At 43.5% G+C, this 7,479-nt stretch overlaps 1 non-coding gene across 1 annotated transcript; it reads right to left on the reverse strand.

Annotated features, from left to right (window-relative positions):
- Positions 1 to 479: 479 nt before the first annotated feature.
- On the reverse strand, positions 480 to 554 carry Trnas-cga. Its single transcript has one exon. It is a non-coding gene; the product is annotated as a tRNA-Ser (tRNA).
- Between the last annotated feature and the right edge of the window lie 6,925 nt (positions 555 to 7,479).

The following is a 7,479-nucleotide window of genomic DNA, read 5'->3' on the forward strand; positions in this document are numbered from 1 at the left end:
AACGAGACTCGTCCGACCATGCAAGAAGTTTCCAGTCATCAACTGTCTAATGTCGGTGCTGACGGGATCAGGCGAGGCATAAAGCTATGTGTCGTGCAGTCATCAAGGGTACACGAGTGGGCCTTCAGCTCCGAAAGCACATATCGATGATGTTTCGTTGAATGGTTCGCACGCTGACACTAGTTGATGGCCCAGCATTCAAAACGGCAGCAATTTGCCGAAGGGTTGCACTTCTGTCACGCTGAACGATTCTCTTCAGTCGTCGTTGATCCCGTTCTTGCAGGATCTCTTTCCGGCCGCAGCGATGTCGAAGATTTGATATTTTACCGGATTCCTGATGTTCACAGTACACTGGCGAAGCGGTCGTAAGGGAAAATCCCCACTTTATCGCTACCTCAGAGATGCTGTGTCCCATCGCTTGAGCGCCACCACGTTCAAATTCGCTTATATCTTGAAACTTTCTGGCAGATTGAAACTGTGTGCCGGACCGAGACTCGAACTCGGGACCTTTGCCTTTCGCGGGCAACTGCTCTACCAACTGAGCTACCCAAGCACGACTCTCACCCCGTCCTCACAACTTTACTTCCGCCAGTACCTCGCCTCCTACCTTCCAAACTTTACAGAAGCTCTCCTGCGAACATAGCAGAACTAGCACTCCTGAAAGAAAGGATATTGCGGAGACATGGCTAAGTCACAGCCTAGGGGATGTTTCCAGAATGATATTTCTCGCTTATATCTTGTTAACCTGCCATTGTAGCAGCAGTAACCGATCTAACAAGTGCGCTAGACACTTGTTGTCTTATACAGGCGTTGCCGACCGCAGCGCCGTATTCTGCCTGTTTACAAATCTATGTATTTGAATACGCATACCTATACCAATTTCTTTGGCGCTTCAGTGTTAAATGTAGACCACCAGTGGGAAGAAAAGCACTTATGAAGAAGAGAAATTTGTTAACATCGAATACAGATTTAATTGTTAGGTAGTCTTTTCTGAAAGTATTTTTCTGGTATGTATGGAAGTGGAACATGGACGATAAACAGTTAAGACAAAAAGAGAACTGAATGCTTTTGAAATGTGGTGATACGAAAGAATACTGAAGATTAGATGGGTCGATCACGTAGCTAGTGAGGAAGTACTGTACAGAATTGGGGACACAAGAGATTTGTGGCACAGTTTGACCAAAAGAAGGGATCGGTTGATAGGACACATTCTGAAACATCATCAAGGGAGCACCAATTTAGTATTGGAGGTAAGTATGGGGGTAAAAGTAGTAGAGGGAGACCAAGAGATGAATACACTAAGCAGATTCAGGATGACATAGGTTGCAGTAGGTATTCGGAGATGAAGAGGCTCTCACAGGTTAGAGTACCATGGAGAGCTGCATCAAACCAAAACATACTCAAACATTTATAAATAATTACACATACCATATAAAAGGACTTAATACATGGTATTATGTCACATGAATACGTAGAACAATGGTGGTCAAGCGAATACGGCCTAATGTTACCAACACTAGCTGTCGATATTTACAAACAGATTACGTCGTTGTAGTGGCGTTGGAGAGCTGTCTTAAAAGTCAAGGACAAAATTAGAAACACAATACTGTGTATTGAATCCCTCTATATGGTATGTATACTTATTTGTCATAGTATTTGAGTATGCCATCTATAAACATTGTGCTTGCACTTTCATGAGAATTATGATCTTTCTGGCAGAAAAATGTTCAAATGTGTGTGAATTCCTAAGGGACCAAACTGCGGAGGTCATCGGTCCCTTGACTTACACACTACTTAAACTAACCTGTGCTAAGAACAACACATACACACATGCCCGAGGGAGGACTCGACCCTACGGCGGGAGGGGCCGCGCAATCCCTGACATCGCGCCTCTAAGCCTGGCCGCAAGATGAGACGCAGGTCCGTGAGGTGACGCAGGGTGACTCACGGTGAGTTTTTGCGAACCACACAACTGAATGGTCCTGCGCACGTTAGAGCGCAGCGTGACGTGACGCAGTTCCTGCGCTTGGTGACCCTGCGGACCGCAGTCTCCTGTACGCAGTTTACTGCGAGGCTCACGGTGTTTCTGGCTGTTCGTAGTTCGAAATGGAGGAAAAGCTAAATGAAGCCGTACGTGTTCGCAAAGTTCTGTATGATACAAGCCTTGTAGCGTTGCATCCCTGTCTGTCAATTTCATTCTTGATGAGACCATGACTTCTTGGAATTGATCACGGTTTAATCTAAAATAGTTCGTGAATTTTTCATCATCAAATTCCTTGGTTAAAGCGAATTCCCCATTCTTTTCATGTACGCACTTTTTTCTGCTTTTTGTTTGATCAAAGCGATGTAATACACCGTTTCGAACTCAAACTCAGAATCGGAATCCGATATATCTATTAACATAGCAGAAGTAGTCGCCATCTCTGCCAGAGCCAAAGTTCCTGAGCGAACTGCGTATTGAAACTGCGATCCAACTTGCGATGATTGTCGCCGTGACTCACGCTGCCGTGAGGAATTTGGCATGAGTCCCCCCTGCGTCACCTCACGGGCCTGCGTCTCATCTTGCGGCCCGCCTAACCGCGCAGCCACTCCGCGCGGCTTTCTGGCAGATGTTCTGTTGATGGGCTATGACCGAAACGCGAAAACATATAAACATTATCAAAGACAAGTGAGTTGTTGTTATTAGCGAGCGAATCAAACGTTCAAAAAACGCGTGCTCGTTATTAGGGTCATCGATACATCTCAGCGTCAAAAAGTGAATATGGGGATCGAGTAACGACGTGTAGTATGTGGGATCAGGGTGGGGAGCACAGGACGGTCGGTAGCTGACAGAAATACGAGCTCAGCTGAGGTGGCAGTGCTGACGGCGAGTTATGCAAGGCTGAGCCAGGCGTCTGCTGTGAATGACAATGGCCGCTGCTTACGCCCCGTCCCGTTCGGCAAGCGCAGCGTCAGGAACGTGCTACGTGCGATACACAACGTCCACGATGTGGTCGCATCGGCGCGTGTTCCAAGCTAGCAGTCGGAAAATACACACAACGTTACATCGGCGTTACTTAACCACTGAAAACGCCTATCAAACTGTACCGGACCATCTAAAATGTAAAACTAAGCAGAAAGGCTAATAATTATTCTGTCTCGCGGTTTGTAATTAGTAAATTTACTTCCAACTAACCAAGACTATGTTCACCTCATCAGTGACAAAGCAAGTTCTTTTAAGTCTACAACTGTGAACATATACATTAAACAAAAAGTATTATATGAAATATATTATCTTCGACAGCACCCTGAACCAACAACAATGCAACGTTTTCGTGTTGTTAAGTTGCTTGATAAACTAACTTTAACATAAACCTTCGATTTTCACAAGGAATACTCTTAGCATATGAGCTAGTTAGGCACGTAGCTACCTAAACTACAGTCTATCGGCACCTCTGTACTACTTTCCAAACTCTAATGCATTTTCATATGCTACCACGACAATTTGTGAACCGGCCGGAGTGGTTCCAGGCGCTACAGTCTGGAACCGAGCGACAGCTACGGTCGCAGGTTCGAATCCTGCCTCGTGCATGGATGTGTGTGATGTCCTTAGGTTAGTTAGGTTTAATTAGTTCTAAGTTCTAAGCGACTGATGACGTCAGAAGTCGCATAGTGCTCAGAGCCATTTGAACCATCTTTGAACAATTTGTGAATTATGTGTTGTACATGTTTGACTTCCTGCATGGGAAAGTATAATAAGCCTTAAAACTAAACCGAAAATGTAACGGAATCCAGTTTTAACACAAAATTTACCTAATATTATGAGTATGGTTTCTTTTTTCAAAATTAGTATTTCTATGGGGGATTTTTACACTTGCAAGTAGAATAACAGAAATTCCGATAGTTCTACAATACGTCGATCTCACAGCCCTTGCGAATGGAAATAAATTCCTGAAAAGCGTCGTGCTCAACGCCAGACCGTTAAATGCTACAGTAATTTAACATTAATAGTGAGCTTCTGGGTGCCCACCGTGGTTGTTGTTTCCATATCGCGCACGATATTTCGACGACAGCTCGGCATTAACACCCGGAAGCTCACTATTAATCAATCACGCTGAGGACACCGGAGGGCTCAAATGGTTGAAATGGCTCTGAGCACCACGCGAGTTAACATCTGAGTTCATCAATCCCCTAGAACTTAGAACTACTTAAACCTAACTAACCTAAGTACATCACACACATCCATGCCCGAGGCAGGATTCGAGCCTGCGACCGTAACGGTCGTGCGGTTCCAGACTGAAGCGCCTAAAACCGCTCGGCCACAACGGCCGGCCCGGAAAGCTCAAATTTAATATTGTGCATAATAGAAAAAGAAGGTATTATCCTGCTCGGAACCACTTCCAGAACAACAGCACTCTATCGAAAAAATATCTGTGAAATCAAAAGTTTGCGTTCCATCCCGCAGTAAGTAATTAATTATCTTGTTCCAACTGCTGTCAAAATATACGGTCTTCTTGGGTTTTTTCCCATAACAACTTCCCGTCCCATAAATTTTTTGGTAGACAACGCAAATTAATCCGTAATTATATATCTTTTTTGGTGTATTAATGAACATTTCCTAGTGTTTATACTTACTGGTTAAAAGTGAAATCATCCGTTCGAGACGTATATTTTAATCGAACGACTTTTGTCTGACATAAGAAGCAGCAATTTTCACTGTAGTGCATATGTATGTATATAGATGCTTTGCTGGACAGATGCATGAACTCCAAGCAAATGTCATTCGTTATCAAAAGCTTCAATTTGGTGCATATTTCGTAATCAGATGTCAATGTTTCCGTTAGGATAATGCAACTCAGGAAACAAGGACCTCCTATAGAGATCTTATTACTTCCCGCAACACATAAATCAAGCAAAAACGCATCAGCCATCAAATCCAGCTAACACTTATATCTGCTTTAACAAAATATACGGATACTAAGGATAGCGTTAAATCCTTCGTCTTTAGTGTTCGCTTAAAATGAGTTCGATTACTTCCCACCTGTTTGAAATTTGGTGGCATCCGCTCCATGCTACAACTGCACACCGCACTCAACGTCTGTTCACATCATCTTGTTTTTCTTCCCCTTCAGAAACATTTGGCCCATAACACTGTCCCGTCCCATCCATTTTTTGGTAAAAAACGCCATACATAACCGGACGAAAAATACTCCTGTATGTATGAGAAGCGAAAAGTTAGTCAACGCATATTTTTTTAAAAAAAACTCTTGTATACTTTTTTTCGCTTCAGGTGTATTTGTGTGACAATAAGTCATTTAGTTAGACCTCGCAGAAGTGAACGAAAAAGAATACTTTTATTAAAACAACTACCCTCTTAGAGGTTCTAACATCTTCAATTTCCTTTCGTATTTCTTTTTTATCATTAGCATTGTTTTTACTGCTACACCTGCATAAGAAGTTCGTGATTCTGTTCCAACCACGCACTGAAGTCTCCACCGCCTTCTGAATTCTCGTTAGTTCTATAAACATACAAAAACATATTCACATATTCTCGTTGCTTTCTGTATATTATTCTGCCTTACTGCCACTAACTGTAATGTTGCCGTTTAGGTATGCATTGAGGTATAGAGAGGCTGGTAGTTCAAATTTTCACTACTTTGTTCCATTAGGACTGTATCTCCAGATGAGGAAACGGAGCGAGGTGGTGCAGTGATTAGCACACTGGACTCGCATTCGGGAGGACGACGGTTCAAACACACGTCCGGCCAAAACCCGATTTAGGTTTTCCGTGATTTCCCCTAAACCGCTTCAGGCAAATGCCGGGATGGTTCATTTGAAAGGGCAGGGCCGACTTCCTTCCCCATCCTTCCTTAATCCGATGGGACTGATGACCTCGCTGTTTGGTCCGCTCCCCCAAATCAACCAATCGACTGTGGACCACAAGCAAATCCACTCCCCCATCTATTGCCCTAGTTTCATACCGCATTCAATATGAACATCAACACCCCCCCCCCCACCCCCAAATCCTTTCTAGCAGACAAAATAATAAGCACACCTTAGTATAAGCACCTCACTTACAGAGCTTGTTTTCCTACTTACCTGTAACGCATCGACATCAACAAAGGCTCTACGTCGTATATCTCCGAATTGCGAAGCATGGTGAATGTTCTGTAACGTACTTTCTTATCCATGAAAGAGTGATTGAGCAGCCACTGTCCGAAGCGCTGGACTTCTTTGATTGTATCCCTACTGAAATTAAACTCTCCAGTCGCTACTGCGTTGTAGTATTATTCACATAAACTGTTCAGACACAATCACGAGTGATTCCGAAGTGTATCACGTATTTAAGCCAAGGAAAGCATGCCATATAATAATAAATACAAATTCGAACGATGTGAGCGCTTGTCGCCTGGAGTAATTTTTCTTGTTTTCCCTCTAGCTGACAACAACTCATGCCCTCTCAAACTTACACAGTTTAGTATGTACCATGCTTTACTCAACATAACTTGATGCAGTTTTGAATGATACTGAGTCCAAATTAGTTGCCATGAATAAAGCCGCAACATGATTGGCAACTGGAGCGTTCGATTTCGACAATGGCTCTGTAATAATCATTTCGGGGTTCACGTCGTGCTTTTCACTGAGCCCTGTGGTCATAACGAAAGGTGTCGAAACTGATCTACGAAACAGCGTTAGAAAGCAATATTCAATCAGAATGTAAGATAGTTTACAGGAAGGAACTGCTTCTTCAAAGATGATAATCCTCAGGTACCACTTTAGAATGTATAGAAAAACGTTTTGTGGATACCTGGATCTCTCAGGGAATTTTAATAGTTTCTTCTCAACAGACGACATAAAATCTCATTCACAGGATGTATGCGCGTCGATCCTCAGGAGGGATTAACCTGCTCAGATTCCACAGGTAGTCCTACACTGTATTAGATGCGCTTCATATTATTTGACTCAAATACTTAGCAAATGAAGGCCTAAAGGTAATCATTTGGTCCTCTTCTGAGGATGATTACAGTGTTACAGGAGACAAATGTGACTGACACATAAGTTTGTGTACATCAAATCCGCACAGAAATTGTTTGTTTCACTATTATGCTAAGACAAAGTTTCAGGAAAAGTAGGTATTCTTGTTTAAATGGTGTCAAGTCAGCATGTTGTAATGAGATAGTCCACGCTTTCCCACTGGGGCAAACCAGTTGTGTACCATATGCCTCAGTCGGGCACGCAGCCAGCAGAGTGATTCCGACGAGGCAGACCCTGCCATGAATATGCGCAGTGCGGTGCGCACTTCCGGCCGTCCCGATGTGCATCACTGCATATGCACGCCTCGACAAAAATGCTCGCAGCATTCTTCTGCAGCCAGCCAGGTGCCCATCACGCCGTGTTGCCGACATCTGCTACGACCATTAAGGTCCCGCTTGCCTAATCCGCTCCGTATTGCACAACTGTTTACTGGCGCAACAATATGGCTTTTGTCGTCAATGTAAT

The sequence above is a fragment of the Schistocerca piceifrons genome, chromosome 3, assembly GCF_021461385.2.
Source record: "Schistocerca piceifrons isolate TAMUIC-IGC-003096 chromosome 3, iqSchPice1.1, whole genome shotgun sequence".
NCBI classification, from domain to species: Eukaryota; Metazoa; Arthropoda; class Insecta; order Orthoptera; family Acrididae; genus Schistocerca; species Schistocerca piceifrons.